Source organism: Bos indicus x Bos taurus, chromosome 13 (assembly GCF_003369695.1).
Source record: "Bos indicus x Bos taurus breed Angus x Brahman F1 hybrid chromosome 13, Bos_hybrid_MaternalHap_v2.0, whole genome shotgun sequence".
Taxonomy (NCBI): Eukaryota; Metazoa; Chordata; class Mammalia; order Artiodactyla; family Bovidae; genus Bos; species Bos indicus x Bos taurus.
Window position 1 is genome coordinate 18,497,459 of NC_040088.1, and position 10,843 is coordinate 18,508,301.

The 10,843-nt window shown below is 45.2% G+C and overlaps 1 protein-coding gene across 3 annotated transcripts in view; it reads right to left on the reverse strand.

The window, feature by feature from the left end:
* Positions 1-9,729, reverse strand: part of PHF20 (PHD finger protein 20) — a 128,779-nt gene extending 119,050 nt beyond the window's left edge. For 2 of the 3 annotated variants that reach the window (XM_027558665.1, XM_027558664.1), the window contains exon 1: positions 9,628-9,729. The gene's annotated coding sequence lies outside the window, so the exon portion shown is untranslated. The remainder of the gene's footprint in view (positions 1-9,627) is intronic. The other variant, XM_027558666.1, reaches the window with a different exon arrangement.
* Positions 9,730-10,843: the final 1,114 nt, after the last annotated feature.

Consider the following 10,843-nt stretch of genomic DNA (forward strand, 5'->3'; position numbering starts at 1 on the left):
AAGCAGAGAAGTGAGTTCCAATCCCTGGGTCAGAAAGATCCCCTGGAGGAGGCCATGGCAACCCACTCCAGTATTCTTGCTTGGGAAATCCCATGCACAGAGGAGCCTGGCAGGTTACAGTCTATAGGGTCACAAAGAGTCTCACACGACTGAAGCAGCTTAGCACACACAAACCCAACAACTCTTAGTGGAGCTCAAAACCTCCAGCCACATGCTCCCTGGATCCAAATCAATACTGTCTTATAAGCTGACTTCTGAGTGGTTACTTTATGATAGACACTATTCTAAGTGCTTTACATATACATCATCTCATTTAGTATCTACCTCATAGTTCTGTGATGAGAATTATTATTATTGTCATTTTAGAGTTGAAAAAACTAAGGTTCAGAAAGTAAGCTGCCCAAATGACAAACCTACCAAGTACTGGGGCAAGGAATTGAATGAATCCAGGTAATCTGACTAGTCAACTAACTTGGCTACTCTTCATCAGTGCTGCTGCTGCTGCTGCTGCTACTACACTAATATTTCTAAAGTATAAATCTGATCATAAGACACCTCTGTTTAAAACTTCAGGTTATATCTCAATTACATCTCAAAAAAAAAAAAAAAAAAAACTCGGTAGTTCCCCTACAGAACAGAGTTCAAACTACTCAGTGTAGCATCAAGGCCTCCAATGAGTTAGCAACTATGACCAAGTCAAACCAGGGGCTGTCAAAGATGGGAACTTAAAAGAAGTGGAGCAGACACTCAGCAGAGGGCCAACGGCACGTGGTGGTTATGAGCCAGAATTCTAAAGAGACTGCCTGGGTTTGACCCCCAGCTCCACCATCTTCCAGATAACCTTTCACAAGTCATTTCCTCTCTGAGCCTCAGGCTACTCATCTGTTAAATGGGGATCTTCCTATAAATCTTCCTATAGGTGCTGTGAAGATAAAAATTACTTAACACAGGGATTTCCCTGGTGGTCCAGTGGTTAAGAAACCCTGTTTCCAGGACAGGGGGCACACATGTGATCCCTAGTCAGGGAACTAAGATTCCACAGACCACATGATGCAGCCAAAAAAAAGCAAAAATTACTTATCACAGAGCCTGGCACATGACAACCTCTCAAGGTTATTACTGCTCATGCCTCCCACACACCCAGACTCCCTGCAATGATGCTTCCTCTCTGCCAGGTCCTTCAGATGGGGCTCAGCCATCAGCACCTCCCCAAAGGGCTGCTGGGCCAGGGCCCACCCCATTATTCACCCATGGCAGCCTTGCCTGCTGCATGGATCACAACACAGCACTCTACTCTGAAACTGCCTGTGTCTGAGCCCATCTCTCCTCAGGCATTTAACTCCTCATAGGCACTCCCAGAGTCTAACAAGCAGCACTGTTACTTGGCAGTCAGATGCTTCTTTAATGAGATAACCTTAGTTTCCTCATTGACAAAATAGGAGGAAAGAAAAGAAAGAGATCAGTATCACCCATCTTGAGGGATATAGGAATTCAAGGAGACAATTCCATGGAGACTCTTTGAAAAGTGCTCTCCTCAGGTGAGTGTAGGAACTGGTGTTACTGCACGGCGGTAAGGCAAAGCACAGGGAACCAGGCACCTGAAGACAGGCCAGAATTTCGCCCCTGGAGCCTAAGAAAAGCTGTACTCTGTTTTCAGTCGCTGGGAGGGCTCTATAAATGGTGTCACGCAGCTCTGGAGTGGGTTTGTGTGGGTTCTTTTTAGGGAAGGGAATCTTTTTTAAAACATACCTGACTAAACTGTTTTTACAGAATTCCTTAATTGAGGTATCACTATATTACAAAGTAAAACAATTTGGAGATGGAGTCATTACCCATGGGACCTCCAAAGACATTTCCCTAAATTATAACCAATTCATTGTGCATGGGATTTTAAAGATAAATAAAAATTATTTAATAGTCAATATTCCTGGTCTTTGTTATTAATACCAGGAGATGGTTAACTTTTACTGAGTTTTTATCACATGCTAATCCATGAAAAAATGCTTTATTCCCAACAGTGCAGAAAAGTTGACAGTATTATCCAATTTTTCAGAGAAGGGAAAACAGACTTAGAGCAAGTAATTTGCTCTTGGTCACCTGGCTAGGAGGAAGAGCTTGGATTTTAAAAGCAGGACCTACTCCAAAACCCACAGTATTTATACGGCATTTAAAAATAAGGCCTTGCAATAAAGCAGATGTGGTACATATCTACAATGGAATACTATTCAGCCATAAAAAAAAAGAATGAAATAATGCAGTGTGCAGCAAGATGGATGCAACTAGACATTATCATACTAAGTGAAGTTAGAAAGAAAAAGACGAATACTATATGACATCATTTATATGTGGAATCTGATATATGACACATGCATGCTCAGTCGCTTCAGTCATGCCCAACTTTTTGCAGCCCCATGGACTGTAGCCCACCAGGCTCCTCTGTCCACAGGATTCTCCAGGGAAGAGTACCGGAGAGGGCTGCCATGTCCTCATCAATATAAGACACAAATGAACTTATTTACGAAAAAGAAACAGACTCACAGACAGAGAAAACAGACTTGTGGTTGCCAAGGGGGTGGGAGGTGGAGGAAGGCAGGACTGGGAATTTGGAATTAGCAGATGTAAACTATTACACATAGGATGGATGAACAGCAAGGTCCTACTATATAGCACAGGGAACGGTATCCAATCTCCTGGGATGAACCATAATGGAAAAGAATATTAAAAAAAAAGAACGCATGTATACAAACAAGTCACTTTGCTGTACAATAAAGATTGGCACACTGCAAATCAACTATACTTCGATTTTTAAAAACTAAACTTTTTTTTAATAAGGGCTCTGAGGGAATTCTCCAGTGGTCCAGTGGTTAGGACTTGGCACTTTCATTCCTGGGGGCCCAGGTTAGATCTCTGGTGGGAACTAAGATCCTGCAAATACCATGGCCAAAATATTAAGGACTTTGAACAACAAGGTCCTACAGTATAGCACAGAGAACTATATTCAGTATGATATATTCAGTATACTCCTATGATAAACCATAATGGAAAAGAATATTTTTAAAAGGATGTATATTTGTATAAATGAATCATTTTGCTGTACAGTAGAAATTAATACAATATTATAAATCAACTACATTTCAATTTAAAATATATACATGTTTTATAAAGGCCTTTGAGAAACCTGAACACTAATGATATTAAGGGATTGTTAAATTACTTTGTGTGAAAATAAACAAATTTTAAGTGTTCTCTCTTACAGAGAGTACTAACATAGTTACAGATGAAATATCAAGAAACAAAATCAATGAGAGGATTTTACAAACATTTTATAAAAGGAATAAAACAAATTAATGGTAACATATACTCAACTCGTCACAGCTCACCAAGTTTTAACAACCTTATAAATTAGATTTTCTTATTCCCATTTTACAGATTAGGAAATGAAGAGAAAGGGCAGCATTTACCAATATTTCTAATGATAGATGTGAGGCTAGTACAATACTTGAGAGAGAAAACAGGTCCAGATAGGTTAGTAACTTGCCATGCTGGAAGTCTGTCTCCAATGTCTACGCCACAGGGAAAGTCCCAAGAGGTTTGAGCCCCACGCCCACATGACATGGAGTTCCAAGAGCGTGGCAGATGCCTCCAAATTCTGGTTCTTCGCCACCACATACCATGCAGCCTGGACATGAAAGGTGGCATCTTTAATTATCATGCCTTTCTGAATTGCATGATGCATAAATTTCATACAGGGCAGAGCACGACCGACTTCCTACCCATCAAAGCACTCTGGACAGCATTCACCACTCCATGAGACCAAGGGGCTGTCAAGCAGCCCAAACCAGCCATGCTCCAGAGTCTCAAGAAGGGGAGAAAGGCAGCCTCAGCTGAGAGAGTTTAGCTTCTACAATTAAGGGAAGTTTCCACGGTCAGGAACGGAATCTGAGATGAGGTGGTGAAGCCACATCTTCTCTCAGCAGTGCCTCAGGCCTGCGTTTCAGGCTGCCACCTGTTTGATGCTGTGACCAATGTGACTTATTCAAACCCTGAGGGAGAAAAGTAAGGCAGCTGTTGAGAGGAGGACATATGAGCACCAAACTTGAAGGCAAAGCAACCTGGGTCATTAGCCAAATGACCTTGGACAAATAAAGTACTTAATCTCAGTTTTCTTGTCTACTAGGTGAGAATAATAGATAAATTGTAAATGTTCAATAAGATCTAAGAGAGTGCTCCAAAAACTAACTAAAATGCCCACATTTCCAGGCAAGGGTTCCATAACCTAGAAATCCCAGCACCTGTAGAAGCAAGGTAGATATGTCAATCCACCTAGCCACGCACCTTTTCCACACAAATAAGAGACCTCATGAAAATCAGGTCTCTACTAGGACAAAGAGAACCAAAGACTCATCTAAGATGTCTGGGAGTCAGTCTTTAAAATCCTAGAATTATGTTCCTGACAAGGGATAAGCTCTTATCAAATATCTTAGTGTTAGCTGCTCAGTCGAGTCCAACCCTTTGCAACCCCATGGACTGTAGCCAGCCAGGCTCCTCTGTCCATGGAATTCTCCAGGCAAGAGTACTGGAGTGGGTAGCCATTCCCTTCTCCAGAGGATCCTCCCAACCCAGGGATTGAACCCGGCTGGGTCTCCTGAATTGCAGGCATATTCTTTACTGTCTGAACCACCAGGGAAGCCCCACTTTAAAACCCTTCCCCAGGTCCCTCTTCTTCCTCCTTCCCCTAAGTCCACTGATTCAGGCACCACCTCCCCTCTCATATTGATAAAACTGCCCTATTTTATGTTTGGTGACTCATACTCAGCTCCTAAAATTTTACATGATTTCTACAAGCTCATCTCTTCCATTATTTGGCCAAAGAAAACAAAGGACAGCTGGACACCTAACATGAGATCCAGCAAAGCTGTTACAGCATCATTACAAATCAAGGTTTCAATTTTCAACAGGTTACCCCAAGGTTAATCAACAACCTGTAAAAGGCAGTTGCTGAGATGAGTAAGAGAGAAACAAGACTTTCTCCAAGCTTACGACCTAACCAAGGAAGGTCTGACTAAGTACACATTTTGGTTTAAAGAAAATTTATTAAAAAAAAAAAACTCATCAAGAAACAACTCCCCCTCCACTCATCATTTCCTAGAAAGATGAAGAAGGGGCATTAGGAGGTTATATACACCTCTGTCCCCCAATCTGGGAGACCTGAAGAGAGCTAAAAGCATGACATTTATTTTCCCCAAACTCCAGCCTAGGGCTAACTACCTGCTTCATTTTTAAATTTCATTCTATCGACTCTGCTAATTCAAAGCAAAAATGAAAGCTGGGGTGAGGAGGAGGGGAAGACATTTTTAAAATACACATCAGATAAGAGAACCTATAAATAAAGTTGTGTGTAAACTACAGACTCCCTCTTTGTGATTCAGGTTAGTAGCTAACACTGAATAGAGAAGTCTTCCCAAGAAGACTTCTTTGGGAAGCTTAGTTTCGAATGAACTAAAGCATGGAAATGGCAGAGACACTGAGGCAGAAGAATGCTGAAGTTGGGTTTGAGGACAAGCTAGCTGCCTTGGCTAGAGAGCTAGTGGCAGAAGTGACTCGGACACGGAAATGATTGGCAGCAAGCCCAACAGAGCATGTGAAGGAAATCAGATCTGCTATAACAAGCGCCCACAGGCACTGGGTTTCTAAGCAAGGTATGGACAAAGGCTCAGAGCACAGTAGACCTTGAGATAATCAGCCTGTTTTACAAATGGGGAGAATGAGGTCCAGTAGCACTAAGTGACTTGCCTGAGGTCTCACAGTGAGTGGAAGTGCTGGGACTAGAGCCAAATCAAGATCAAATTTGTTACTGAAGAGGATCTATCTAACACTCATGTGAGGGATAGGGGGGTGGGGGGAGGTGTGGAGAGGACAAAAATTCAGGTTTGTCCTGATTAGGGCCCAGAATAGGATTATAGCAGGGAAAGGCCACAATAAGTGATAGCCAGGGAAATAGGTACAGATGATCTGAAAGGAAAAGCCCACTAAGACTTAAGAGACAGATGTGGATACAAAAGGAGAGAGAGCATCGTAAGGTCATGATTCTCATCAAAGAATAAGGCCATATTCCCAGCACATTCACCTTGGTGAAGCTCCCACAGATACCCAAATCAAAGTGCAGGCACCTGCCTCTCCCAGGCCCATCTCTGGAACCCAGAAAACCCAGAAGGACTGATTGGTAATTCCAACACCTGCGACCCTGCTGACTTGGGTTATCTCAGACTCATTACCCATGGTAGGATGACAGATGAGGAACCAGAGACAAGCTGGCTGGTCACTATATGGGCTATGCAGTATTTACTAGAATGATTTTATGTCAAGAGTTATGATCAAGGGCTTCTTCTCTGGAGGTCCAGGAGTGGAGGACTCAGTACCCTCACTGTCAAGGGCCTGGGTTCAATCCCTGGTCTGGGAACTAAGTTCCCACAAGCTATGCTGCATGCCAAACCCCCCACCCCACCCCCCCAAGAAAAGTTATGTTCACCTTCAAGCAAGAAATAGTTAAGCATTTAAATCTGACAAAATAAATAGGAATCAAACTCCTGGAGAAGTTCTGGCCATGATTTCAAAAGCTAAATGCTAGAACAACTATAACTGAATATAAACAGTAGTCCTCCAAAGAGGACTGTGGCCTTGTACAAACTTTAAGGGATACACATCTAGATAAAGAAAGAAAAATAATTCTCCAGAAAAATAATATCAACATCACTGGGGAATTAGAAAAGCAGATACATGGGCCCCACTCTAAACCCACTGGATTAGAATCAACATTTTAGCAAAACACTCCCCACCCTAGGTGATTTATTTGCACATTCAAGTTTGAGAAGCACTGGTGTAGAATACCTTAAGGGTGAACTACATATAGCAGTACATAGATAGGGTACCAATCAGGCAAATAAGATACAAAGTACCTCTTCACTTTCTGTACACCATATTTTATTAGATACTGCTCAGATATAGACCTATAGTGTTTTTCAGTGAATCTGGTACTTACTAATGATCATATGATATAAATGTGGGATCTATTTCACTTCCTGAAATAACACAGCTCCAGGGTTTTCATGCACATGAAATATAAAAAAGCTTAGTTCTTCTGAAAATACAATAAAATTATTCATTTTATTCAAGTTCCAACACGAAGTTCAGCACACTTCACCACAAGCCCCATTAATTCCTACAGGTTCCTGGGAGTATCATTAAATCCCCCAGCATCACTGAGAAGCAGGTGCTTGGCAAACATCCAATCTTCAAATGAGATTCAGAAGGACGTGGTCCTGAAAATGCAGTATTTTTCTGCCTTGTCCTGCCAGGGTTGCTTCTCAGGCTCATACTCTCTCCCGCCCTGAGGCCTCATACAGCTGCACACTTAAGTACTTCCCCAAAAGGAGAAAGGTCAGAGGTGTCATTATCCCATAAGCACTTGAGATTCCAGCTGTGGAGAAATTAATCTGGTTCAGGTTCCGGTTGAGAAGCCCTGAGTAAGATCTGGAAAGACAGAGGGAAATACAAAAGAAAGAGCCTACTGAGAGGCTCTTAGGAGAGGACATTTGCAGATTTTAAGGTGGGGGTCGGGGGCAAGGTTTGGCAGATAAGTAAGAGGATCACAAGGAGAGATAAAGATCCATCTCCCACCTCTACTCCAGGAACAAAAAGAGTGACCAAGAGATTCCTCCAAAAGACGTCTTTTCTTGATAAAAGGAAGGAAAAGAGCCAATGAGGAAGCTTTAGGAGCTGGAAGCAAGACTAAGAATCTCTGGAGCGTTTTTTTGTTTTGTTTTGTCTTCCAATGAAGGGAAATAAAGCAAAGGAAAAAGCAGTATCCTTCTAACCAGAATCTTATAAGCAGCAGACCATCAGGATTAAGAGACCTGTGAATAACCAAAGAAATACAAGGGGGGATTCGTTTTCAGTTTAAATCCAGCGCTGGGGAGTCAGGCAGCCCTGGACTTGAGGCTACTTCCAGAGTAAGAGGAAGAAATGGGACTATCTTTACAGCCACCAGTAAGCAGAGCAGCGTGCAAAGGAAGAAAGGAATCAGAAAAATGCCCGGGGATAGAGCAAGCCAAGAGAAAGAGTTCCTGTTAGCAGAAAGATGAAAGATAAAGTAGACACATGAAAGACAACATACAGGCACCCCTTTGGGATGGGCGGGGAGATCCTCCCCCAGGGGGAGGGGACTTCAGGAGGTAAGACTATAGGAAGTGAGTACAGAGAAAAGGCCACAGAAGCATAGAAAGTGCCATGCTGAACAAAGATATTTATTCACCAGAGGAAGGCAGACGAAAGGTGCACTTACCTGACCGGGAGAGCACCTAAAGGAAAATGGGGCTCCGAAAAGGGAAACTGAGGAAACAAAATCTGCCCGTTGGCTGCAAAGCTCAAGAACCAAGGACCACTGTCTGGAAATGAGCAAACTAAGAAAAAAGGTGTGCCCTCCCAGATTTAACAAACATCAGGACGGTGGCTGCACGCTGAGAACTGTGTAACCAAAAGTAGAGCGTGGGGGGTGGGGAGTGGGGGCAGGAAACACACTGTCAGATGTGAAAATCTGGGTAAGGTGGTTCGATTCGGAAAACTCATGAAAAAGGGTGGAACCCCAAGGACAGAGTGATTGGGAAAAGCTGTGAATTCCCTGTGTAAAGACAAATACTTATCTTACAATTTCAGGATTTGGACTTCATTTCGGGTAGACTCTGGACACTGTGCTCTCCCAGATTTTGAAAGGCTGGGAAAAGGAATTGGCCCCTAAATCTAAGATATTCTGGAAAGCATTCTGCCAGATTTCAGGCCTGTAAAAGGGAAGTCTCCCCTGAATTTGTGGGAACATAAGTACCCCCAAAACTGGTCACTGGACCCCAGATTTGAAACTCGCTAAATGGGAAGAACCCTCAGATTTGAAAGGGGACGTTTATTCAGAGTGGAGACACGTAAAGGGAGTGTCCTCCCAATTTGGGGGTCGTCAGTCAGGGGGTACCATCCTCAGCTGGGGAAGCTTTGGAAATTAAGATAAAATCCCAGGGATGGAGTTTAAGAAAGAGGGTTGCACCGATCACATTTTCTAAAAACTACAGAGAAAGGGGACACTCCCATAGTCGGGGGCTTGAGAAAGGGGTGTGCTCCCCAGAACAGGATTAAAGAGGCTATAAAAGAAAACGCGTTCCCAAAGCACAAGGCAAGGGCAGGGGTTGTTGGTGGAGCTCTCGGGGGCCACACAAGCTCAGGATCCGACCCTAGCGCTTCCCCCCACCCGCAACACGGCCCGCTCCGCGCCCTGGGCCCGCACCCCGCGGCCCAACCTCCTCGGGCGGCGCTGATTGGCCTCAACCACCGTCACTCCCGCAGGCAACCCTGGGGATTGGGCGCCACTCGCACGCCCGCCACGCTCTCAACAGCGGTCCCCGGGCCTCCCTCCGGGCAGGGCAAGCGGGGCCAGGCGGGGAGCGGGGCCGGGCAGGGGACCGGAGCAGCGGTGGCGTCCGTCATCGTCCCCGCCTGCACGGCGCGCGCGCGCGCGGCGCGGGCCCGGCCCGACCCGGCCCCAGCCAGCCAGCTTCGCCTCGCCGCACCTCGCCGCGAGCTCACCTCACAGCCCCGCTCCGGCTGCGCCGCTCCAGGACCAACCGACAGAAGGACTCTGCGTGCTGCGCACCACGTGACCCCCGGGACGCGCCCAGCGTATCCCCCGCCCCCCACACACACGCACCATCGCCACCTCCGAGTGACGCAGCTCCTCAGCTGCCCCGCCCTCGGCCCCTCCCCACCCGATCACCGTGGCGACGGCTCCGGCGAGCCACGCCCACTGCCCTGACGCGCGGGAACCGGCCTGCGCCTGGATCCGGAGCACGAAGTCACTACTCACCCATAGCCACTGTGATCACACGAAGCCCGGGACTGGACCCCATCCGTCATCTGTTAGTTATGCCTCCTATATGCCCCTCGAAGCCTCCTACTTCTCTCCATCCTGCTGCCAACACTCCAGTCTAGTCCACCATCAGATGGTTGTCCTCTCCACCCACACTTACTCCTTCCAATCCGTTCTTCATGCTCAGATAGCAAGAGCTTCTCAAAACGCAACTCTGTTCATAGCCATCCTCATGCTCAAAGCCCGTTGCCCACTGTTTTTCAGATTAAGATCTAAATCTTTACCGTAGCCTATCTGCCAGACTTTTCAGAGTCTGTACTAACTTGCCTCTCTCATATTCACGCGCATTCAACTCCTCCACTTTCTCAAGCCTCTTTCAAGTCCTCACACAAGTCAGGTTCCTTCCCGACCTAGAGTCTTTGAACCGCTCCTCCTGCGCTTTACCTCATTAACTCCTTGGAAGGGATTCCAATTGCTGGTGTGAAGAGAAGCTGTATTCTACCTCCGGGGACCAAGGTCAGAGTTGCAGCCACCCACAAAGGGTCTGAAAAGTTTTCCCAGTGGGACTTGGGAAGTTCCAAAGAGGAATGCTAAATATTTGTTATTTAGGAAGGCAATAACGATTTTATTTTACCTTGGAAAAACAGGGCAGCTAGATTGCACCTCTTCAAATGTAAATATAATCATGTCACCGCCCGGCTTAAAACAACCAACCTTTCCATCACATCCTCCACCCTTGCTGTCTGGCCATACTAAGTTGCTATCATTTCTGTGGTTCTCTGCAAGGTCTTTCCAGGCACTGGGCCATGGACTAAGCTGTTACTTTTTGCAAAACTGACTCTTTAAAAGGTCTCAGTTTGTCATCTCCTCAGTAAGGTCCTCTTTGACCACATAATCTAGAAGTGCTCCCCTTGATCTCCTGCTTCAAACAGGGCA